A 25,599-nucleotide genomic window follows, 5' to 3' on the forward strand; every position below is an offset into this window, starting at 1 on the left:
CTGCGCCACCAGGGAAGCCCTAGTTTCTGCTTTATAACAAAGTGAATCAGTTATACATATACATATATCCCCATATCTCTTCCCTCTTGCGTCTCCCTCCCTCCCACCCTCCCTATCCAACCCCTCTATGGGTCACAAAGCACCGAGCTGATCTCCCTATACTATGCGGCTGCTTCCCACTAGCTATATAAACATGATTGTCTTAAGTTGCCAGTCTTTTAATTTCAAATTCATTTCTAATATCCTACATTTGTGCTCTCCTCTTCTCGTGATTGCTGGTTTTCATATCATATTTGTGTGTGGATGATTTCCTGCCTTTACTGGTGAGCTTTTCCACTTATAATTTTCTTATTTCTAGTTGTGGCCTTTTCTTTTCCATGTAGAGAAGTTCCTTTAGCATTTGTTGCGAAGCTGGTCTGGTGGTGCTGAATTCTCTTAGCTTTTGTTTGTCTGTAAAGCTTTTGATTTCTCTGTCAAATCTGAATGAGAGCCTTGCTGGGTAGAGTATTCTTGGTTGTAGGTTCTTCCCTTTCATCACTTTAAATACATCATGCCACTCCCCTCTGGCCTGCAGTTTCTGCTGAAAAATCAGCTGATAACTTTATGGGAATTCCCATGTATGTTTTTTTGTTTTTGTTTTTCCACCAAGCAGCTTGTGGGATGTTAGTTTCCCAACAGGGATTGAACCCAGGGCTTTCACCCAGCAGTGAAAGTGACGAGTCCTAACCACTGGACTGCCAGGGAACTCCCCCCTTGTATGTTTTTTTTCTTTTTTAAACAAATTTTTAATTTTATTTATTTATTTTTGGCTGCATTGGGTCTTCGTTGCTGCACGCGGGCTTTCTCTAGTTGCGGTGAGCGGGGACTACTCTTCGTTGTGGTGCATGGGCTTCTCATTGCAGTGGCTTCTCTTTGTTGTGTAGCACAGGCTCTGGGCGCATGGGCTTCAGTAGTTGTGGCTCGCGGGCTCTAGAGTGCAGGCTCAGTAGTTGTTGCGCATGGACTTAGTTGCTCCGCGGCATGTGGGATCTTCCTGGACCAGGGCTTGAACACCTGTCCCCTGCATTGGCAGGCAGATTCTTAACCACTGCACCACCAGGGAAGTCCCACCCCCCTTTTATGTTATTTGTTGCTTTTCCTTCTTGCTTTAAAAAATTTTTTATTTTATTTATTTATTTTGGTTGTGCTGGGTCTTAGTTGCAGCAGGTGGGCTCCTTAGTTGCGGCTCACTGGCTTCTTAGTTGCAGCCTATGTGCTCCTTAGTTGCTGCCAGTGGGCTCCTTAGTTGTGGCATGCATGTGGGATCTAGTTCCCTGACCAGGATTGAACCCACATCCCCTGCACTGGAAGGCGGATTCTTAACCGCTGTGCCACCAGGGAAGTCCCTTCCCTTGTTGCTTTTAATATTTTCTCTTTGTCTTTAATTTTTTGTCAATTTGACTATGTGTCTCAGCGTGTTCCTCCTTGGGTTTATCCTGTATGGGACTCTCTGTGCTTCCTGGACTTGGGTGACTGTTTCCTTTCCCATGCTAGGGAAGTTTTCAGCTATTGTCTCTTCAAATATTTTCTCAGGTCCTTTCTCTCTTCTCCTTCTGGGACCCCTATAATGCAAATGTTAGTGTGTTTCATGTTGTCCCAGAGGTCTCTTAGACTGTCTTCATTTCTTTTCATTCTTTTTTCTTTATTCTATTCCATGGCATTAATTTCCACCATTCTGTCTTCCAGCTCACCAGTTTTTCTGCCTCATTTATTCTGCTATTGATTTCTTCTAGTGTATTTTTCACTTCAGTTACTGTATTGTTCACCTCCATTTGTTCGTTCTTTAGATCTTCTAGCTCTTTGTTAAACATTTCTTGTCTTCTCAGTCTATGCCTCCATTCTTTTCCTGAGATCTTGGATCATCTTTACTATCATTAATCTGAATTCTTTTGCAAATAGATTCAATGCAGTGGTTTTTTTAAAAATTTATTTATTTATTATTTATTTATTTATTGTTTCTGGCTGTGTTGTGTCTTCGTCACTGCGCACGGGCTTTTTTCTAGTTGCAGTGAGTGGGGGCTACTCTTTGTTGCGATTTGTGCGCTTCTCATTGTGGTGGCTTCTCTTGTTGCAGAGCACGGACTCCAGGTACACAGGCTTCAGTAGTTGTGGCATGTGGGCTCAGTAGTTGTGGCTCGTGGGCTCTAGAGCGCAGGCTCAGTAGTTGTGGCGCACGGGCCCAGCTGCTCTACGGCATGCAGGATATTCCCGGACCAGGGATCGAACCCGTGTCCCCTGCACTGGCGGGCGGATTGTCAACCACTGCGCCACCAGGGAAGCCCAGATTCAATGCAGTTTTAATGGATCTTGGCTGCTGCTTGATTTGAGCTGTCTCTTTTGGAGCCATGATTTGTCTTTAATGCTACAATTTCCACTGTTTACATTTGATCCTCAGTGTAACACACTCTACTATAGTAGAGCTTACATTTCACCCGACCAAATTTATAAGGGAAAACATTCACGTTTTAAAGTTTTGTATCATACCTTAAATTTAAAGCTCATTTATATTTTGCTTATGTTAAGTGGTTTGTACTAGACTGTGTCAATGTGAGGGAATCTTTCTTTACTTGGGTTTGCTTCTGTACAAGCATGGGAACAATTGATTCCCACTGGGTGAAATCCTGCTTTTAAGATGCCAGCTCTGGAATCTTTGATCTTGACACAGATGCTATTTCTATGACTTTTGCTGTTCTCTTACTGGGATTTTTTTCCTGCTTAGAGGAAACTGAAAATAGTTCCAGATTTTATTCCTCTAAGGTGTTCTGGGAACACAGGACAGAGTGTAGGGTGGGGGTTGGTCATGACAGTAGAGCACCTGTATGGGTTATGCTCTTTATAAGTGCCTCTGAGTAGTACATGGGGTTCCCCTGACCCCAGACCTTAAGCAATTTCTCAGGCAGAGGGAGAAAGTTACATACTAAAAACGAGGGGGAAACATGATTGAGGGAGAAAGGGGAGGACACATACATTTGGGAGAGTCTTGAGGGTCCCAGGAATAATGAGGAATAGATACACATAGATCGATCAAGAAAAGTCATGAAACATTGAGGTGTGAAGTTGTGATAGTTCTAAACACTTTGTTCTCTGTGCCTTCTCACTGCTCATTGTTCTTAGAAGGGCAGTGTCTTCAGAGAAATATAGGTGTAGACTTTGCTAGAGGGAGAATGATCATTATTACAGGGTCTTGTTGGATTAATGAAGTTAAACTGCAGTTTTGATGGAATTAGGTCAGTACAGAGGACACACACACACACTGAACTTTAGGAAAGAGTAGTTATGATGGCTGTGTTCTACTTCTGTGTCTTAAAAAATAACTAATGGAATAGCTGTAGGGGGGTTAATGAGACTGATTTCTGTGTTAACCAGGGCTCTCTAGGTTTACCACAGCCTTCCAGGCAGGAGAGAGGGAATGCAGAAGTAGTCAGCAGTTAGGTGCCCAGGTTCACGTGATGATTGCAGTGTTTGTCACCGTGAGCCTTTGGTTTAGGGTAAAGGGAAAGGCCATTTCCAGATCAGAGTGTGATGCCACGTTGGCATAGACCAGAGAGCAAAGAAGGGAAAGAACCCTAGTTCTTTTCTGAATCCCTCCCAGGCCCCTGAAGAAAGAAGAATGAGAGACAGAATGCAGATGAGGTCAAAAGAGAGATCTTCTAGCCATTCTGATTTCATCTTACAAAGTTTCAGTTTATTATCCCCTCCTTCAAGTGACACTCTCCTCACTCCCACCTCCTCTCAACTGAGTTTAAGCCCCTACTGCTACCCAGCAGTCTGTTTACCACCTTTTCTAAAAACTACCATCCTTATGTTTGTCTTTTTGACCTGTTGTCCAGGGGAAGGATTTGAAGCATATCCATTTCTATACCCCACTACTTAGCACAGTGCCAGGCACAGTCAGCACTGCATAAATGTCTGCTTGCTTGAACATCAATCAGAGGGGTTCATTAGCTTACCTTACTATTGGTTCCTAGTAGTGGAAATTCTACAGAGGTAGCTTAGGTTAGGTTGGTGTTTTGTTTTTTGTGTTTTTTTTTTTTTGTGGTACAGGGGCCTCTCACTGTTGTGGCCTCTCCCTTTGCGGAGCACAGGCTCCGGACGCGCAGGCTCAGCGGCCATGGCTCACGGGCCTAGCTGCTCCGCGGCATGTGAGATCTTCCAGGACCCGGGCACGAACCCGTGTCCCCTGCATCGGCAGGCGGACTCTCAACCACTGCGCCACCAGGGAAGCCCTAGGTTGGGTTTTAATCTGATTTATGAGCTATTATAAAGTCATCTGGAATCCCATTTCTTTCTTTATTTTTTAAAAAATTATTTAGTTATGTATTTATGTATGTATGTATGTGGCTGCGTTGGGTCTTAGTTGCTGCACACGGAATCTTTGTTGCCACGTGCGGGACCTTCATTGCAGCCTGCGGGATCTTTTTTGTTGTTGTTTTAGTTGTGGCATGTAGGATCTAGTTCCCTGACTAGGGATCGAACCCAGGCCCCCTGCATTGGGAGTGCAGAGTCTTAACCACTGGACCACCAGGGAAGTCCCTGGGATCCCATTTCTTTCCTTCTTTCTGCTCTACCTTTCTGAAGTATCTACTTCATTTTAAGGCTGGTGGCTCCCTCACGGCTGCAGATTGGCTGTCAGCAATTTTGTAGGCCATGTCCTTGCTAGACCGTGTATTTGACTGTGTTAAGGGGAAGGGAAGGTTGGGAGTGTGTTAGGAGAGGCCCAAGATTTTTGTTTTTGTTGTTGTTGTTGTTAAATTTATTTTATTTATTTATTTAGTTTTGGCTGCGTTGGCTCTTCCTTGCTGCGTGCGTGCTTTCTCTAGTTGCGGCGAGCGGGGGGCTACTCTTCGTTGCGGTGCGTGGGCTTCTCATCGCGCTGGCTTCTCTTGTTGCGGAGGATGGGCTCTAGTCATGCAGGCTTCCGTAGTTGTGGCTCGTGGGCTTCATTGCTCCGTGGCATGTGGGAACTTCCCGGACCAGGGCTTGAGCCCTTGTCCCCTGCATTGGCAGGCGGATTCTTAACCACTGTGCCAGCAGGGAAGCCCAAGCCCCAAGATTTTAACTGATCAAACCACCTTCGAACTAATCTGAGTGGCCAAGGGATGCCATTTGTGATTGGCTTAGTCCTGGAGTCCTTGAATCAGTCTTGATGGAAAAGAGGAAGGGGTGACCTGGATTGGCTTAGGTTAGATTGGGCTCACCCTGGAACTGGTAAGGAATGAGCTTCCCCCAAAGCACATGAACTACAGGAAGAAAGAATGGATACTTAACTGGAAATCTGACTTATGAAGGGGAATGTGGTTGTTGCATGGGTAGCCAGCAAAGTCTACTGTTTTAATGCAGATTTTCTAGGGAACCTTACTTTATGGCTACTCTGTTCTTCTTATAGAGTCATTTATGAATTTATTGATTGCATATTATGAAAAAGAATTAATGGTGAAATTATTAAATTTTGAGTATGAGACTCTTCCCTCTATTAACTTACTCAGATAGGTAAAACGTTAAATATCAGTACAGGAGAGGGGTGAGTACAAGGCAGCAAGATGACAGCAATCATGTTCATCCAGAATATATGTACTTTGCATTCCCCAGTAATGCTTTTAATCAGGAAGTCATTGTGTCAGGCACTTCGGGGGCTACAGAGATGATAGAAAGGAGATGCTGGCCCCCTCCAGACTTCAGGCCCAATCAAGAGAATGGATAAAAGGCTTTGGGGACTGGGAAGAAATGGCCTCCCTCACAGAAGCAAACCACCCAGAACAGGAACCTGTAAAACAAAGTGGGGGCTCCTGGGGAGTGCTCCAGAGTCCTGGGAGCCTGGATGGTCAGAGGAGATGCTTAGCATGTTCTGTGGGCAGTTCTGCCCTTTGTGTAGTGACAACCGAGCTTACTGCTCAACTGCTCAGAGCTGTGGGTCTCAGGAGAGCAACCAGATCACGCAGTGCCCAGGGTGGGGGCAACCTTTACACTCACTGGTCACTCACTGCCGGTGTTGCTGCTTGTTAGAAAACCCCATCGTGGCCCAGCCGTGTTTGTTGGAGGATTTCTGTCACCAGGTCAGCCTCTGCTGATCTGATTCATAATTAATGCTTTTAGACTTTCTGCCTTCTTCTTAGAGCTATCCAATCACATTTATGGATATTTTAGAGAATTAAAAAACAAAATAATAATCGGTTCTTCATTCAGCACATTTACTGGGGCCTGCCTTGTGCCAATCACTATGCTAAGCTCCAGGGTCATGGTGGTGACCCCAAACTGATGTGATTCCTGCTGTCACGGCCTGTAGTCTAGTGGGGGAGGCAGACAAAAGGCAAACAGATACATGAGATATTTGCCAATTGTGATGGTGAGAAGGAAACAAAATGGGCAGAGCTGAAGATGTGCAAGAGGTTTAAGATATCTTTAAGGCAATTTGTAAATGATCTCATGATTACAGGTTTTATCCTAACGATTTCCCCAGATTAAATGCAAATAACTTTCATTGTCTGTCTCTTAGGTGTACTCAGCAGGTCCCTGATGAACCAAGAGAACCCTCCACCGTATCCAGGGCCCGGTCCGACGGCTCCGTACCCACCTTATCCACAGCAACCGATGGGGCCTGAGGTCTACCCTCCAGGACCTATGGGGGGACCCTACCCACCTCCTCAGGGGTACCCCTACCAAGGATATCCACAGTACGGCTGGCAGGGCGGACCTCAGGAGCCTCCTAAAAGCACAGGTACTGTGATGTGAATGGGGCATGTATACAGTTGGTCCTCCATATCTGCAGGTTTTGCACCCACAGATTCAACCAACCACCAGATTGAAAATATTTGGGGGAAAAAAACTCCAGAAAGTTCTAAAAAGCAAAACTTGAATTTACTGTGCTCCGGAAACTACTTACATAACATTCACGTTGTATTTACAACTATTTAAATTGTGTTAGGTATTATAAATAATCTAGAAATGATTTAAAGTATATAGGAGGATGTGCGTAGGTTATATGCAAATACCTTTCATATAAGGTATTTATATATAAGGGACTTGCGCCACCGCAGATTTTGGTATCATGTGGGTCCTGAAACCAATCCTCCGTGGATACCGAGGGACGACTGTATGTGTATTACGTAGGTGTGCATGTGTGCAGTCCAGTGTCACCAATGGAAATGTTTGCATGTTTTCTTTGGCAGAGAAGAAACTCTGGCCTTTGTTTGCCATGGTTGACATTTCCAAAGCTTGGTGACTGCTTAGGGTGGCTTCTAACTCCTGAGAAGGACTTCTTTCTTGGGAGGGCTGAATCAATTCTGCCTCCTTTCTCTTGTCCCCTGTGGGGCTGATGACTTCCTGGCCGACATGTTTTCTGAAGGCATCTCCTCGAGCAGTGAGAGGGGGCAAAGTACCAGTTGGATTCTTGCTCTGGCAGCCAGTTTTGCTTTACAGGTTTAGCCTGTTGGGATTGTTTTATGTCTCAACTTGTTGACCCTCAAGTCATCCTCTTGCCCCTGCTATTGGGGTGGGTTTTCTTTACTAATATGTTTTCATAATTCTATTTAACCTGCTAGCTGAGTTGTCAGCAGGCTTCTGAGTCCTTCTTGTGTGCTGGAACAGTGCTACTCAAAGTTGGCTGTGCAGACAAGTGCCAGTCCCTGAGAGGCTATCAGGCTGCAATGAGATAAATACAGAAAGTGAGAGTAAAAATCTTAAAACTTTGAGAGCAATTTGACATTGCTGTGACATTCGAGCATGGAATCTTGCATTTTACAAAAAAGTAGCAGTCTGTGAAGGGTTAGGAAGGAAACATCTTGAGAAGCACTGTGCTACATGTCTTGGTGACCGTTATGACTGTTTTGTAACCTTTTGGTTTGCAGAATAGTTGCTGTCTTAGAGCTTTCAGCTTTTGCATATAGCTCATTCTTACCGAGTGCTTATTATGTGCCAGGTGCTCTCCTAAGAGCTTTATATACATTCACATTTAATCCTTGCAACAGTCTTATGAAGTTATTCCCATTTTACAGTGAAGTAATTGAGACACATAGTGGAGTAACGACTTGCCCAACGCCACCCAACTAGAAATGGCCAGACCCCAGATCTGAATCCTGAAAGTTTGACTGTGGAATCTGTACCTGTACCTTATTGCTGTACTGTTGTCCCTTTCCTGTCTTTTCTGACCTGACACATTTGTCTGAATTTAGGGCCTTAGGCTGCCTCAGAGATTTTCCTATAGTTTAACCTCTTACTAATCAAAAGTAGTAACAGAACTGACAATTCATTTTATTTCAGAATTTGAGGGTTCTTTAAAATGGGTGGATGCCAAGGAAGAAAAATAGGTTTAAGAGGAATTGTGCGCTCGGTATGGGAAAGATTTTACTTTTATGGGGTCAAGTCAGGGGCTGTATTGAGATTGAATAGATTTGAATAGCTTTAAAAGATTTAGTTTATCTTGAAGGAAAACTTTTACAATCCAAGGTTCTGTTTTGTTATAAATTGTTACAACGTGCTTGGAGGACTGCAGGAAGTGCAACCAGTATAAATCAGAGCAGTTGGCATCCAGGTCTATGACATGAGAGGGGGATTTCCTGAAAATAAATCTCAGTTTCTGGGGTTTCTGCTTCAAAACAAGGTAACCCTGTGATGAATGAAAGAAGGCCAACTGAAAAGACCACATAAGATATGATTCCGTTTATGTGCCTTTCAAGATTAAGCCTAACTAATCTATGGTGATGGAGATCAAAATAGTGGTTACTCCTGGCTGTGGTGTCGGAGACTAGGATAGGGTTTGTTATTGACTAGGAAGGACACAGGGGAACTTCTGGGGTATTAGGAGTTTTTTTGGTTTTTTGTTTTTGGCCGCATTGGGTCTTCATTACTGTGTGCAGCCTTTCTCTATTTGTGGCGAGTGGTGGCTACTCTTCGTTGCAGTGTGTGGGCTTCTCACTGTGGTGGCTTCTCTTCTTGTGGAGCACAGGCTCTAGACGCACAGGCTTCAGTGGTTGTGGCTCGCGGGCTCTAGAGCGCAGGCTCAGTAGTTGTGGTGCACGGACTTAGTTGCTCTGCAGCATGAGGGATCTTCCCGGACCAGGGCTCGAACCCATGTCCCCTACATTGGCAGGCGGATTCTTAACCACTGTGCCACCAGGGAAGCCCTAGGAGTATTCTTTTATCTTAATCTGGGTATAAACATTTTCAAGCCACACACTTAATATTTGTGCACTTTAGTATATGTTATATGTCAATGAAAAAAAAGTCAGCCCAGCATTTGTATTAAACAATAGATTCAGGCCAGTGCCTCCCTAGGTTGTGTCTTTCACCCATAGCCCTCCTGCTGTATGGTTTGTAGGCCATTTCTGGGCCTGTATTGTTTATACTGACTGTAACTACCATTCAGTGGATTTGGAACATTATAGAGCTTGTCTAGAATAAGTGCTTTCTGGGCTCAGTGGACCTTGTCCCCTCATGCAGAAAATACAGGTTTGGCCCTCTTTCTTACCTTTGGTGTAATTTAAGTATTATATCAGCGTTTTTGAGGGAAAAAAAATAATATCTTAATTCTTCTTAGGATTAAAAGGCTTTTTTATTTCAGTGTTATCAATTTATCAGTGATTTCATAAATGCAGTTGAAAGCTGTTTAACATCCTTTTCTACAGGATTTCTCTTTCTGTCATCAGCCTGTGCATTGTTAATTGCCCAGACCTGTTCTATACCAGGTATGGCAGGGGATGCCAGGTGGTCAAGTTCTTCTCTCAACCTGGGGTCCAGGTTCTGTGAATGGGACCCTCTGACGCCCCTCTCACTAAGGGATGTGCTTTTTAGGGACCTCTTTCATTTCTTTCTCTTTATATTGCTCCTGGGATCCCCAATCGGAATCATTCTTGGGGCCTGTATTCTAAGCATGTGTCTTTGAGCTCTCTGCAGAAATTTAAGGGTTTTTTTCTCTAGCAGGATGATTTTAGATGTATCTACTACTGCATATGCCATCTCTCAGCTGAAGTTCATGTGTGTAGTCCCTTCTGTTAACAGCTACCTAGGTGGAAATTATTTGTTTTAGGGTCTTAGCTACTCTTAATTGGTGTCTGGTAATTAGTAAGAGTTTAATAAAGTGTTGAATGGACAGGTCGGTGGGTAGATGGATAATCTAAGCAGAACCTTCTTTGGTAGTCTATTTTTTAGTTCAAATTTCATTTTTTCAGATATTGTATTTTTTAAATTAATTTATTTTTGGCTGCATTGGGTCTTCGTTGCTGTGCGCGGGCTTTCTCTAGTTGTGGCGAGCAGGGGCTACTCTTCGTTGCAATGCGCAGGCTTCTCATTGCGGTGGCTTCTCCCACTGCGGAGCACAGGCTCCAGGAGCACGGGCCTCAGTAGTTGTGGCATGCGGGCTCAGCACTTGTTGCTCGCGGGCTCCAGAGCGCAGGCTCAGCAGCTGTGGTGCATGGGCTTAGTTGCTTCGTGGCCCATGGGATCCTCCTGGATCAGGGCTCGAACCCATGTCCCCTGCATTGGCAGGTAGACTCTCAATTGCTACCCCACCAGGGAAGCCCCTGTATTTTTTTTTTTAAGCCTTTGTTTTTCTCAGGAAGCCAGCTTTTTGGAAACCATGTGATTGGAAGCAGCAGGTGCTTGTGGGAATGAGGCTTCCCAGGGAGCACACCTGCAATATGTCAAGGATCTCCTGGGGAGATTTTTAATAATAATAACAACTGTACCAACTAGTATTTCTTGCACTGGCATTAGCGTCACTGGCATAATCTCCATAATGACCCTGAAGCATTAGTCCCATGTTATAGAGGTGGAATCTGAGGCTCAGAGAGGTTGTGATTCAGTTATTTATTGTATAACATACCACCCTGAAACTCAGTGGCTTAAAGCAACAGTGATTTATTATTTCTCGTGATTCTGTGAGTTGGCTTTAGGGGATCTCTCCTGGGGTCACTTGCATGACTTAATCCAGCTGTCAGCTTGGCTGGAGCTGAAATGTCCAAGACTGCCTCGTTCACGTGACGAAGGCCTGGGTATAGCTCCATGAGGCCTCTCTCTACACATCTCCCTTTCCACGGCAACTAGTTTCCAAGAGTGTGAAAGTAGCAGCTGCCAGGCTTTTAACGGCTAGGCCCAGAGCTGGCACCACCTCACGTACCCTGTATTCTGTTGCTCAAAGGCTGGCCAGATTCAGCAGGAGGGGAAATAGATGCCATCTCCCCCCACTCCTGCGTTTTTGGCAACAGCTTTATTGAGATAGAATTCACATACGATACAATTCTCCCATTTAAAGTGTCCAATCCAGTGGTTTTTGGTGTATTCACAGAGCTGTGTGACCATCAGCACTGTCTAATTCCAGAAGATTTTCATCACCCCGAAAAGAAACCCTTTGGCAATCACTCCCGATTTCCTTAACTCTCCTCCTACACGAATCTACTTTCTGTCTCTGTTGATTTGCCTGTGTTGAACTTTTCTTACAAATGGAATCATGTAATATGCGCTCTCTTATGACTGGCTTCTTTCACTTAGTGTAATGTTTTCAAGGTTCAGCCACGTTGTAGCAACTATCAGTGCTCCATTCCTTTGCCAAATAATATTTTATTGTATGGATATACCATATTTTATTCATCTGTTCATATTTTATTCATCTGTTCATTAGTTGATGGACATTTGGGTATCTGCTTTTGAGCTATTTTGAATAATAAATAATGGCTGTTATAAACATTGGTGTAGGGCTTCCCTGGTGGCGCAGTGGTTGAGAGTCCGCCTGCCGATGCAGGGGACACGGGTTCATGCCCCGGTCCGGGAGGATCCCACATGCCGCGGAGCGGCTGGGCCCGTGAGCCATGGCCGCTGGGCCTGCGCGTCCAGAGCCTGTGCTCCGCAACGGGAGAGGCCACAGCAGTGAGAGGCCCACGTACCGCAAAAAAAACAAAAAACAAAAAAACCCAAACATTGGTGTAAAATAGATTCCATCTCACTAGGAGGAACAGCATGTGAATACAGAGTGAGAGGAATCATTGGTGGCCATCTTGGCAGACAGTCCACCACGCTCCAATCTTTCCTTTTAACAATTCACCTCTCTCCCATATGCAAATTATAGCCATCCCCTTCTAAGACCACCAAATGTCTCATCCAGTAACTACCGCAGCTTGGAGTTAAGGATGTCACCGAGGATGGCCTCTAACCAGCCATGCTGCTCCCTTCACTCCCTACTCCTCATTCCCATTCTGCCCAACTGTACGGAGAGATCAAACAGAATATCAGCACTTCTGTGACGCTTTCCCTCCTGTATCCCACACCTCCCATAGAATTTACCACTCCTAAGCGCTGCAGCTGCACCCCATACAGACTTCTTTCAAAGCATCGCCCCTCTCCAAATTCAGTTAGGTTTCATGTTCTCTCTAATTTACCTCTTTAATGTCTGACTCCAGTCAACCTTGCTCATACTATTTTAGTTTAGGCTTCCACCATTTGTGTTGGTCAAGACTCTTCAGATTGCAAGTGACAGAACCTCAGCCTTAAATATTAACAACAGAGGATCATCGGAGACCTGAGTAAAGGCCCCAGATGATAGATGGTGACCAAAACAGACAGGAAAAAGGGACACTGAGGGAACAGAGGCAACACAAGGAGCAAAAACCCTACTACAAAAAAGGGGGGGGAATCTTCTAATATTCTTAGATATGCAGGGAGATTTCTTACTGAAATAAGAGTAGGGATGCTGTATAAAAAGCAACTCAGGATACAAAAGCACTTAGGCAAGGAGCATGTGTCAGCCCAAGGATTGGGTTCAAAGACCCATTTGGATAGCCAGGTCTTGCCAAACCAGAACTTAAGACTTTTTGCCGCAGGTGGAAGCTTGACATATGTTTTGGTTCTCTATTGCTATGTAGTAAATCACCCCAAATCTTGGCGTTAGAGATTCTATAATTTGGGCAGGACTTGGCAGGAAGGATTTATCTCTGCTCCCTGGGCCTGGAACATAGGAGATAACCAGTGTGCTGCATTGAATATGTGTACTTTCTACCCTTGAATGGGATTTACAAACTTTCTTTCTTGGCTTTCATATTTATAGTTGTCTAAAGGGGCACTATTGGGTTGGCTTACACCAATAATACAGAGGAAGAAGCTGTTTGGTTTGGCAGGTGCTTTGGAAGAGAGAGAGGGATGGGAGCATGACTGCTGGCTGTCTCACTGCTGGGAGGGGTCACGTGATGCCCGTGCTGAGAAGCTACTATGTTTATGCGTGTCCCGTCCAGGCTTGGGCTTTTCCACTCTTACTGGCTTGGTTTGACCCTCTTGTTTCCCATGAAGTTAATTTAAGTTCAGTCGTATTCTGTCAGCTGTTTTCAGTTTCAGTGAAATCTTGTACTTCTGGTTCATCATAACAAGGAATTGTTCTTTTGAGTGCAAAAAAAAAATCCCCCATCCAGTATCCCTTTTCCCCCCTCTCCCTCCTTCCACGTGGCCTCTCAGTGTGGCTGACTTGGGCCTCACAGTGTGACAGCCTCAGGAGGTCTGGGCTCCTTAGGCGTTAGAGTGCAAAAGTGGCAGCTGCCAGGCTTTCCTTTGAAAAACAAACGAACAAAAAACTTTTCCTTTTACTTCTAATTTTGAAAATATTCCAGACTTACAAAAGCTTTGCAGAAATAGTACAAACAATTCTGTATACCTTTCACCCAGATTTCCCCAAATCTTCTGCAACTACAAGGTAATGATCTCCCTGGCTTTTTTACTGCCCAGGCTCAGAAGTCTCAGCACATCACTTCCACCACACTCTCTGTCAAAGCAGCCACAGGTCTAGCTAGCAGAGATTCAAGGGGAGGGGAAATGGACTTTACTCTTAATGGGTGGGTGACAAAGCCACAGTGCAAAACGGCACATGGGTGGGGAGATCTTCAGAAACTCTGCCCCCAAGTCCCAGTGGTGATGGGTGAACTCATGTTCAGTGAAGCATTCTAAATAACAAAACTCTAGGTTCTTATGAATATGCCATAGTAACAAAACTGTTTAAAGTGAAAATTAAACACAACAGTATCTCCAGTCTTAGGTCAGAAGATAGGCCATCTATCTTTCAAAGGAAAGTTCTGTGAATTGGTTAGAAAGTCATGAAGTCCGAGGTTTTTAAATTCTCTCACCAAGTGGTATGGACTTATATACACTACCAAATGTAAAATAGATAGCTAGTGGGAAGCAGCCGCATAGCACAGGGAGATCAGCTCGGTGCTTTGTGTCCACCTAGAGCGGTGGGATAGGGAGGGTGGGAGGGAGGGAGACGCAAGAGGGAGGGGATATGGGGATATGTGTATATGTATGGCTGATTCACTTTGTTATAAAGCCGAGACTAACACACTATTGTAAAACAATTATACTCCAATAAAGATGTTTTTAAAAAAAAAAGAAAAAAGAAAGAAAGAAATTTTCTCACCAAAATTGAAATGGCTCCCACTCAGATACCTCAAATCATTGGAAATGTTATAGAGTTCTCAGCTGATAAGCCTTCTGAGCTCATGGCAGACATCACTCATCAATTCTGGCTCTAGCTGCTCAGCCCCAAATTTGGCTTCAGAATCCTCCTTACCGAAAGATCCTAGGCAGCCGCTATGAGTGAGGCTTGAATTGTTAGGTAAAATGAGGCCATTTTACCATTCCTTGCTAGGCCGAATCCCTCTTTTTAGAGATACTAAAACTGAAGTACAGTGAGGTTTAGTGACTTGCCCAGGGTCCACGAGTTTTGACTAGGATGTAAGTCCTGATTCCAAGCTAAATGCATTTCTTTATGGCCTGCTACTGCGATCCAGCACTGATTCCGCAGCAATTCCCAGACACCTTCCCTCCACCTCCTCCCTCCGCCTTGCCCCCAGCCACCGAAACAAACATAAAAACCTGGTAGTTATAACAGGGTACCACTTTCCTAGTAGACAGGTGAGGTGGAGTGTGATAAAAGCTGCGTTCAAATCCCCTTATTAACACGAGGACCTGGGCAGATTGTTTAACCTCCCCGATCTTTGAGTGTGCCTGCCTCCCCTTGTAAGCTTCTTGAAGGTGATTTTTTCTCTCCTTCATCTCTGCTTCCACAGAACCTAGAACAGTGCTGACACGTGGTATATGCTCAGTAAATATTTGCTGGATGGATGGAAATATCACCAGTTCGAAAGGTGGTTGTGAATTCATGCTCCATGTCTGGTCCCCTTTCCCTTTGAGCCCCTTTCCTTGCTATTTAACTCTTGTGAGTCCAGATACTGCGGTTTTATTCTTCTGGGTTAGGACCGATATCTGACAATGTATCGATGTAAAATAAAATGAATTCTGCTCCAGCAGAGTCCTTGGGATGCCCCCATGGAGTTCAGAAGCCTGATTGGCCTTTGAACCGGATTTCTCAGCCTGTAAAAAAGTGCCCCTGTTCTTGCTCTTTGTAATTTGAAGAAGCAAAAGGGGGGAGCACCTGTTCCAGGAGAGCCCTGCCGGGTCACTGGCCAACCAGCAAGATGCTGTGAGCGACCTTTCCTCAGTCCACAGTCAGAGTGCCGGCTGGTAACATGGCATGGTGCCCCTGCACACTCCCTTTGGTGTCTGACACTGCTCTCATCACTCAGCACAGGGATAAACGAGAAAGGAGTTTAACCGTCTGGCATCTCTGGCTAACTGGCTTGAGGTCTGGAATTACAGCTTGGCTTGTTTGAGCCTTTTATGCTTTTTTTTCATCAGAAACTCTGATCAGGCATCGTCATTGCCCCGAGAAGACTTTTCAGCATAGATAAAGTCCAGCTCAGTACCTTCTTTCTCTGCCAGGCATCAGATGACAGAATGTCTCAGCAAGGACACTGCCTGGTGCCACCTAAAGCCGCATTGGCTTAGGAATCTAGGTGGAGTTTCTCCAGTTCCCTGAGTTTCTGTTTCCTTATCTGTAAAATTGGTATTATAGGACTGTGGCGAAGCGTAAACAAAGTCATATACCACGTAGAGTGTATGGGCAACAGGGACTTAGCACCCTCCCTTGGCCCACACCACTTTTCTGAATTTTTGCTTGTGGTTGGATGGGGGTGGTGAAGACCGGAAGCCCTCAGGGGAAAGGTGGGGAAGCCAGTTGCTGAGGGTCATTCCTGATCTACCCTGAGAATCCCCACCCGTCTGAGACAACTGTGGGACGGACAACTCCAAAGTCATGTCATCTGCAGTTTGTAGCCTTATAACTGGTCTCCCTCCTCCTGCTCTTGCCCCCTGCTGTTTTCTCCCCAGACCCTCTAGAAGCTTCCCTCATCACTCAGAGTAAAAGCCAGTCCTTAGGGTGACCAGCCAGGCCTTCCACGAGCGGGCTGCCCCCATGCACTGCTCCACCTTCACAGGCTGCCCCATTCCCACCCCGGCCTTGGTATTTGCCATTCCCTTTCCCTCTCCTCCGAAGTCGACTGGGCTTGTGTCCTCTCGTGGTTCTTGCTCAGCTGTCACCTAGTCAGAGAGGCCTTCCAGCCACCTTCCCTCTCCCTCTGCCCCATTTAACCAAGTACCCCAGCCTGGCACACTCTCCCCACTATGTCCACCTCTTTTCTCTTGCCAACACATTGTTCACATGTCCCTTGGCTGCCTTTCTCCTCCTGCTGGAATGTAAGCTCCTTGAAGGCAGGGACTTTTGTATGTCGTGTTCACTACTCGATTCCAAGTATGTGCTGACTGGCTGAGCGTCCCCTCCCCCAATGTCCTCTGCCTGCACAGGTGTCTTTGCAGCATTCTACTTCCAGCCTTACCTTGGGTCCCTGTTCCTCCTCATCTCCTGTACAGAATCCTGGGAGTGGCTCCAAGGAGCTGCTACTAACTGAGTTTTTGCTGTGTCACGCCTGGTGCTGAACACTGTATATCCATTTAATTAGCTTGACAGCTCTATGAGGTGGGTCTTACTAAAGAAGTCTGCCCAAGGTCAGAGCTAGTAAGTGGTGAGCAAACATTCTAACACCGTGTGTGACCTGAGAGCCTGTTCTCCATGACGGTGCCCCTGAGGCTCCACCACGGGGATAGGTGCCAGCACCCGAGGGCTCTGCCCCGTTGCTGCCTTCCAGTCTGGCCAAGGTCCACGCTTGGCCTACCTTGTGCTGCTTCCTTCTTGGTCTCCTGGTTTATCCTGATCTCTGCCTTCTTCATGGCAAGGGTTGACTGTCTTGTAAATACTTCTTTATATCTTATCCTCACTTGATCTTTGTTCAGTTAATTCATTTAACCTTCGTACTTCCTCTTGCATCTCTTAGCACACGTTCTGGGACATTCAGTTGAATCTTCTAGTGCCCAAAGGGCATTTTCATGGAATTCCTTGGAAAAGTGCCCTTATGTCTCACATGGGCTTGGGCCAACATCTTTAAAACTTCAGCCAGCCCTGTCAGAATCGGGAAACTTGTGGTTTCTGACTCAGCAAGTAGGTCTGGTCACATAGACTCTTTGCTATGAGAAGAGAGACAGACCCAGTGGCCACAGGAGGGAGGTCTCTAGAAAGGGAGGAAGAAGAGGAGGATGAGTAAGGAAGGGATATGAGAGGGAGACAATATGGTTCCCAGACCTAGCACAGTAGCTGGTAGGTAGTAGTGCTTCCAGAAATATCTACAGAAAGCATGAAATCTCAGGGCCTATCTAGATGAAGGTGCAGAAACTGGGGGCAAATGGGACGGTTGCCTGTGGTCTGATCCAGCCTGAACTTGACCCCTCAACTAGGAGAAGGTGGTCTGCTTATAGGGTCCTCCTGGGATGTGTGGCTCTTGATAAGGGCTCTGACCCCAGCTGTTTCTCTTAGCACTGCAGGGCCCCCCTTTCCCTATCTCAGGGAGGGCAGGGACCTTCATGGCCCATCAGGCTTAGAGCTTGCTGATTCTTGCTTTGGAGGGGAAACTGCTCCTTCTTACTTTTTGTCATGGTCTACTGGCTTCCACTTAGTGGAGGCTTTGCTACCAGCCTGGGTTTCTATGTGATAGGCCAGAGGTTTTGATTTACCTGAGGATAAAAAGGTTTTTGTGGAAGCAGTTCCTCACCTAATACTTGGGCGTGCCCGAGTAGAACCTATACAAGTTAAGGGCTCAGACATTTCTTTTGCCCTCCTTAATGGTTTTCTATTATTCTTAGAATAAAGACCAACATTCCAAAAGGTGTTGAGAGGTCCTTCAGGGTCTAGCCTTGCCAGCAGATTCTGTTTCAGTTTCTCAGCCTCTCTGGGCCTCTCCTCCCATATGGCTTTTGCAAATGGTATTTCCTCTGTATGGCTTGGAAAATTCACACCTCTCTTGACTCAGTACAAATAACCTATTAATCTTTCCCATTTCACTCCTGTGTCACTTCAGTGATGCTGAGTGACACCTTACCCCCACCCCGGTCTGGGTCAGCTTCTGTCCTTCATAGGACTCTTGGGTTTGTAATTTTACAGCCTTGGCTCTAGTTAGAGAATTACGGTCTCCACCACTGTCTGAAAGCATCCTGATAGTAGAGACCTTGTCTAATTTGACTGACCACTTGATTCCCCAGTAACTACTTGTTGAGTGATTGAAGATGAGAAGTTTAAAGATAGCACAGGGAACTCTGCTCAATATTTTATAACGACCTGGTTGAGAAAAGAATTTGAAAAAGAATAGATACATGTATATGTATAACTGAATCACTGTGTTGTACACCTGAAACTAACACAACATTGTTAACCAGCTATACTCCAGTATAAATAAAAAGTTAAAAAAAATAAAGATATGCAGGAGAGAAGACAGGGTGAGTTTCTGGAATAAGCTTTTTCAAGTGTTAAACTCTGGGTTTGAATTTGCAGAAAAGACTGTTTTGCACTACTTTCCACTCCCTCAAGTTATTTTTTGGTCTGGGTTCTGAGCAGAATATTCACTGTGGAGCACTGTTGCAATACTGGCAGTCAAGGTGTGTGAATTATCAGAGCTGAGAGATGCAGCTTTGGGTCATTTTTGCCTCCATTGAGTGGTCTGGTCCCTAAACATAGTAACGACTCTCATAGAAAAAAAAAATGTTTTCCCATTCATAGTCCAGATACCCCATCATCTCAAATCTTTTTTGTGTTCTTATTTCCTAGGCAGGTCTTACTTACGTGCACGTGTCATTTGCACCTGGCTGCCATTGTAGTGTAGATTCCATTGTGTATTGTTTTCCTCCCAACTTACTTTGTCATAAGCAAATTTCCTATAAGGCAGAGTTTCTCAGCCTCAGCACATTGACGTTTGGGCCGGGTAATTTTGGCGGGGGCAGTGGGGCACTGTCCTGTGCCTTGTACAATGCTTCGCAGCACCTCTGGCCTCTTCCCACTAAATACCAGTGGTATCTGCTCAGTTACGACAACCAAAAATGTTGTCCAGACATTACCAGATGTTCCCTAGGGGCCCAGAACCTGCCTTTGAGAACCACTGCGATAGAGTCTTCATAATGAAAACTGTACGTTGGGCTTTTGAGCCCAGTGGAGGAAGAGGCCTTCCTAATCAGCTTCATTAGCAGCTGAAAAATTCATGACTTTGTCTGGTGACCTGCCCAGGAAGAAGGCTCCGGGAACTTGGAGCTATAAAGAATTCCCTCTTGACCTCTTACTGGACAGACAGGCTTTGTTTCTGAGCCTCTCTGCAGGTGGGATGGGAGAATCTGGGTGTTTGATACCAATTCCTAGATTAAAACCAGGAGGACAAGAAGAGTTTGAAGCCGGTGGTCTAAGTTTTTGAACAGTTAATATTAATTGTCGAATAGTTAATAAATAATAGTTAAATAAAAGAGCTAATAATTATCAGGTGGTTACGGTGTGTCAGACATTTTTATGTGTTAACTCATTTAGTCCTGAGAACAACTCTCTGAGGTCGATCTTTTCTCATCCCCGTCATGTAGATGAAGGAACTCAAGCGGAGAAAGCATGAAACTTGTTCATGGTCTCACAGCTAGGAGGTGGTAGAGCTGAGATTCAAACCCACCAATCTAACCCCAAAGCCTGTGCTCCTCAGTGACTACTATTTATTGAGCACCTAGTGAGGTGCCCAGCTTTGGGATGAGAGCTTTATGGGCATGGCTTCAATTCTTGCAATAGTCCTTCCAGGTAAGTGGTGTTATCCCAGATCTTACACATATGGAACCTGAGTCTTAGAGAGGCTGTAATGTCTTGCTCGTGGTTCCCCAGGTGTCTGACCCAGAGCCTGACATGCTTCTATGTGTCATGGGGCCTCCCATGAATGAGTAGGGTTTTTTTTGTTTGTTTGTTTTTTTAACTTTGTCTTCCTTTCTTTTTGGAATCTTACCACTCTCGTTCAACAATTGTGAAATGCCTTGTGTAATTTAGTGCCAAGCACTAAATAAATGTTACTGTTTCTAATTAGATCTTGTTCAGGTGCTTTGTGTACATTATTTTTTTTAATCCATACAGTGGTCTTGGTGGTTTCCTATTTCAGAGATGAGGACACAGGTTCAGAGAGGTGAATTAACTGGCCTAAAGTCAAAGAGTAACTCACTAAGCCATGAATTGAACCCAGGTCTGTCTGGTTCAAATTGTATTCTTAACTTTCATGCTCATTTGCATTCCTTTAGGAAATACCCTTGAAATACGTCAAAATAGTAATAATATTTTTATATAATATATATATAATATTAATAATAACATGCTTTGTTAACAGCGGTAACGAGGTGGGCTCTCTGAGTATGACATGTGTTCTCTAGGACACTCAGCTGCAACTCTTTTCCTTTCTTTTCACAAAAGCAGATGCGATTGGCCTTTAGTGAGTGAACTGGGCTCTTGGCACCAGTTTTGATTCTCATTCCCCATATTTGTGACCTCAGGCTTTAACTTGATAGATCTGTTTAGCTAGGCCCGTGCTTAGATGAAGTCCCGTGCACCTGTGCCCCGGCCCCCGCCCTGTGACTGCACTAGGTCTGGGAACTGGCATCAGATGAAGACAGTCTGGTCATGAGGACACTGGGGGACCAAAGGCTCCTAAAGATGGCCTTGGGTTTTTCCATCTTCTTGGATGTAGAGACACAATCTGTTTTGGTCAAATTCTTCATGTAAAACACTCTCTTTTGCCTTTTCAAAAGCCTTGGCCTGCCCAGCGCTCAGGGGTAATGGAGTATGAAAGGGCAGCTGCTCTTTGCAGATCCAGTTTACTCAGCTGGTCAGGGAAGTGTGCTCAGTTGGCTGGACCGGGCTGGCCCAGGAAACAGGGGTGTTTCAAGTCCTACCCTGCTCCTAGACCACTCGCCCCCAGGTGCAGCCCGGGTTTTCTGCTCCAGTACTGCATGCCTTTCGTTCACATCTCGTATAAGCTTTTTAAAGTTAGGTTGATGTAAACAATGAAGAAATTAGTTTGGTGGGCAAGAAAAGGAAGGCTGCTTTGGGTAAAAGGCATCCAGGGAAACTGGAAGGTGCAGTTGGGATAGATCAGGTCGTCTCTAGGATTGGAGCCAGGACCGTGGTGTTGGGACCGCCCTGTGAGTGAGGTCACCTAGGGTGGCGGGGGACTTTCACTAGGATGCGTCCTTCCAAATAGCAGTGAGGCATTAGCTGTGCCGAGAGGCCGGCCCAGGGCCCGAGCACAGTCCGTGTGGCTCTGCCTGCAGCCCCAGCCGTTGTGGCCCAGCGCCCATGGGCACCCGCTTCCCCGTGGTCAGTGTGGTTAGCCGCAGGGGAAAAATCTATATTCTGCTTACATTGTGGCTCCCCAGAGCTGAGACGCTCCAAAAAGCGGGACGCAACACAGGACGATCATAACTAAAATGCTGACAATGAAGATGGCGAGGGCTGGTGTCTATAGATGAGGGCTTAGCCCAGCGTTCACTGACACCAGAGTGGGGACCACGCCCAGCATGGTCAGGGGCCAGAAGAGTGGCGTTCTCCAAACCCTGATTTAGTGCAGCTCTGCTGTATCCCAGGCCACTTACTCCTAGGGTACAACCGGGTTCTCACATAGAAAAACATGGCTTCATTCTAAATTACAGGAGTTACTTTTTAAATTACAGGAATATCTCTTCTTTATAGAAAGTAAATAATACCCATTCTTTTGCTATCCAGAGACAGTAGTTAACATTTTTGTATAAATCTTTTGGTCTGTGTTTAGATTTTTATGATGCAGCCCTTTTTGAAATTTGACTAGTATGTTCATCTCTGTCCAGGAGATATATTTGCAGCTAATGTAAATGCTATGTAAAAGTGTTGTTGGGTGTTTTGGGTTTTTTTCTTCATCAATCTATGTACCCTCAGCTGCATCTTGGTCCCGTAGTATGTGAGTCTTGCGGGTGGCAGTCAGTGGTTTCCGGTGACGTCTCCATCGCAGATGTCAGTCTCACGCTGCTGACTTCATGCTGGGCGCCCCCAGCACCCCCCCACCCCACCACTCTACAATACACTGCTTTTCCTTCTAGCCATTTATTTTTTTTTACAGCAGCAATAATACTTATAATGTATTATCTGTTTACTTTGTGCCTGGCACTGTGCTGCTTTTCAAGGTGTTAATCATCTAATCTTTATAACGATCCCAAGAGGTCGGTAGTGTTACTGTCTCCGTTTTTCAGGTGAGGAAGCCGAGCCACAGACAGCTTGAGGGAAATGCATTCTACCGAAGTGGACTATGCCAGGTGTAGCAAGCCCGGCCCCCAAGCCCAGTGAACCTGCAGCCACAGCGGCTGGACCCTGGGGGCTGCAGCCCTTGGGGGCTTCCTGCCCTGAGAGCTGGTCTGGCGGGGGCTGAGAGACCCACTGGGACCGGCCAGTGAGTGGACCGTGACGGTATTTGTAGCCTGCCCTGCCCTTCTGCTGTTGGACACTTGCCTTGGCTCCCTGAGGGGGTGGCTTCCTTCTCCAGGAAATACCGACTTTCCTATCCACTCTTCTGGAAAGCCTTATCAGCTCGCAGCCAGGAAGCTTGCTGCTGTGTGCCGTCAGGGCTGTAACTCGTTTAGTTTTGAGGGGACGGTACTGCTTCCCTCCTTGTTCCCCTGCTGGCCTCAGTGGCTTTTTTCTCATTATGTCAGTGGTGTGCTGCATGTCCAAGCTAGGATCCTGGTTGGAAAAGGTGGCTCACTCCCTAGGGTGCCCTTACACATCCTCAGCCTCCTAGACCTTAGAGGCTTTCTGAAGCTGGAGAAGGGCATCCCCACCGCCGCCCCACACACGTGTAAGTGCATGCACACGCACACACGTTTCCCCTAGAGCTTGCACCTGGGTGTGTGTGGAGGTGATGTGGAAAGCTCTGTTCTTGGTGTCCCAGGCATCAGAACCTTTCCCAGGGACACAACCTGCTTAAAGACCATAAATTGAGAATAGCCTAGGAAAGATTTCAGTGCTTTTCAATCGCATTTTCCTTAGGGGAAAAAAACCATTTCCATTAGCCTTACTTTTTGGTAGTGTCTTGTTTCCCTCTGAACTTTTCCATTTAACCCTGAAATGAGTCCATTTGGTAGCCTGGGATACCTTGTCAGCCTGGAGGATTTTGGAGCATGCAAGATTCTTTTCGAGTTGTTCTTAATGGGTAGAAATGGACTTTTGCTTCTGAGAATAGGTGTATCATGGGTAGTTCATAAAGGATCAATATTCTCCGGCCCCGCCCCCTCCCCCCAAAAAAGCCCTGTCCAAGTACCCTTGGGCAGCCATGGGTAACCATGAGTTCCTCAAGCCTGTGGTCACAGTACCCTAGGCCTACAGATCTGAAGGAAAGGCTCTCAGGAAGGCCCTCTGGAGAAAGTGTCTTCTGGGGCTGCGGGGCTGACTCTCCCTGGCCCAGCCAGGCTCGGGCCCCTGAGCTCCTTTTGCTTGCTTCACTCTTTCCCAAGATGATCTCCTAGTCACATGGATCCCTTCTGGGATAGAGTGATGGCCCTGATACCAGGGACTGCCCTCAACCATTTCAGGAAAGTTCAGGATGAGCCAAGATCTCTTCAAGGACTTAAACTGACAGAAGTGGGAGTGACACCCTTCCTTAAGAACTTAAGACTGACAGGGTCTTCATATTTTTTCTTAATAGTGCTTTGCCATTGCTTCAGAGAATAGCCAGCTAAGCCTGTATCTGCAGCTTGCTCGCAAGGTAGACTGGAAACAGCTTTTCCAACTGAGGTGAAAGGTGCAAGACAAATCGTTCATTCACTCATTCATTCGTTCACTCATTCATTCCATGTCCCCTATATGCCAGGCCTGCCGAGTGCCCTGTGCCAGACTAGGGGCATGACATGGTGAGTGACGCTGGCATGTTCAGCATTTTTATCCAGGTAGAATCAGGAGCTAAGGGTCACCAGAATTCGTCTTGGAGAGCAAAAGGAATTCCTCAGCAAGACCTTTCCCCTGTGCAGACCTGGGAGAAGGGTAGGGAGGGTGAGGGGTTGGCAGAAGGATTCTTGGTGGTCGCCAGCTCCAGCTGCTGCCGTGGTGGGGCGGATCACTGGGGCAGCTGTGAGGTTGTGCCTCATTGGGGGCAGTGCCCTCGGCCCTCCTGGGTCATCGCCCAGCAGCCTGGCAGCCTCAGGAGGTGGCCCGGCAGTACCTAAGGGAAACAGACGCCTGTTTTACCCTATTTCCCTGTCACTTGTTGGTTCTAAAAGATCTCAGTTCATTGTGTAGAAGGAAAAACTGTCTATAGACTCTGCTAGCAGCCTTACATAATGCCCATGTTGCGTCCAGGTGTCTCAGCAGTTAGGGAGTCCTGCCTTTTGTCCTTCAGGTCTCTGTCTTGGGAGTAACAACGGCAGCTAACAAAAACCAAGAGTCTGCTGTATACTGGGCACTGGCCTATGTGGCTTAACTCATTAAGTCCCCAAAAACCCAATGACGGAAGAGGTGCTATTATTATTCCCATCTTACAAGTGAGGAAACTGAAGCTAGGAGAGGTTGTCACCCTTCAGAGTGGCACTGAGAGCAGACCCCAGGGGATACGACTCTACAGCCACCTCTCCTCATCTCCACGGTGTTTCTTGGCGAGCTGCTAGGAGGCTGGGGTCTGTTTGTGCTGTGATCTCAGGGGCGCTCCTGGCTGAGGACGACAGCAGGGAGGCAGGAGTGAGCCCTAGGCCAAGTGTGCCGGGCTTTCAGAGTTTGCTGAGAGCCCTTCCATTCTCCAAACTGGCAGGGCTGTAAATAAATCCACCGCTTTGGGCAGCTGAACCCCGCTCAGTGGATGGGGAGCAGTCAGCTGCCTTCCGTCCTTCCTGACGTGTTGGAGGCTCCCTGCGTACCCTCTCCATCTCCAAGGCTAATCTCACCTAGTTTCCCACCTCAGCCTTTCATAGCAAGGATTAGCCTGTCTCTTCCTGTTTCACTGGCAAGGTGGTTGGTCATGCTGTTGGAGACTTGTTTTTGGATTCAGCTTCAGTGACAAGCTGGCTAGAACTAGTAGAGTTGACCATGGAAGGAAGTTGTCTTCCTGAACTCCAGCCCTGCCTGCCTAACAGTTCTAGTCACAGCCCTGCAGGCCAGACCCCTGCCTCCCCTTCTCCCCTGGGGAAGTCTCTGGCCTCATGTTTGCCAAATGGCCCATCTCAGTGGATGTGGTGGTAGCTTTCAGGACCCTTGGCGGTTGACTTTTGGGTGGCTTGCGGCCGTGTTACAGATCAGCAGGGACTGTTGGGGACTGCTTGGCGGAGCCCAGCCCCCCCCCCCCCCCCCCCCCC

The 25,599-nt window shown here is 46.3% G+C and overlaps 1 long non-coding RNA gene and 1 other non-coding gene across 2 annotated transcripts in view; one reads left to right on the plus strand and one right to left on the minus strand.

Moving 5' to 3' along the window:
- Positions 1 to 25,599, plus strand: part of LOC112404362 (uncharacterized) — a 65,764-nt gene that overhangs the window by 16,597 nt on the left and 23,568 nt on the right. The window contains exon 2 of the long non-coding RNA XR_003004079.1: positions 6,533 to 6,754. This is a non-coding gene — a long non-coding RNA (uncharacterized LOC112404362). The remainder of the gene's footprint in view (positions 1 to 6,532; positions 6,755 to 25,599) is intronic.
- Positions 4,495 to 4,567, minus strand: TRNAG-CCC (transfer RNA glycine (anticodon CCC)). The gene has a single exon. It is a non-coding gene; the product is annotated as a tRNA-Gly (tRNA).

The sequence above is a fragment of the Neophocaena asiaeorientalis genome, unplaced genomic scaffold (assembly GCF_003031525.2).
Source record: "Neophocaena asiaeorientalis asiaeorientalis breed wild unplaced genomic scaffold, Neophocaena_asiaeorientalis_V1.1 scaffold204, whole genome shotgun sequence".
Classification (NCBI taxonomy): Eukaryota; Metazoa; Chordata; class Mammalia; order Artiodactyla; family Phocoenidae; genus Neophocaena; species Neophocaena asiaeorientalis.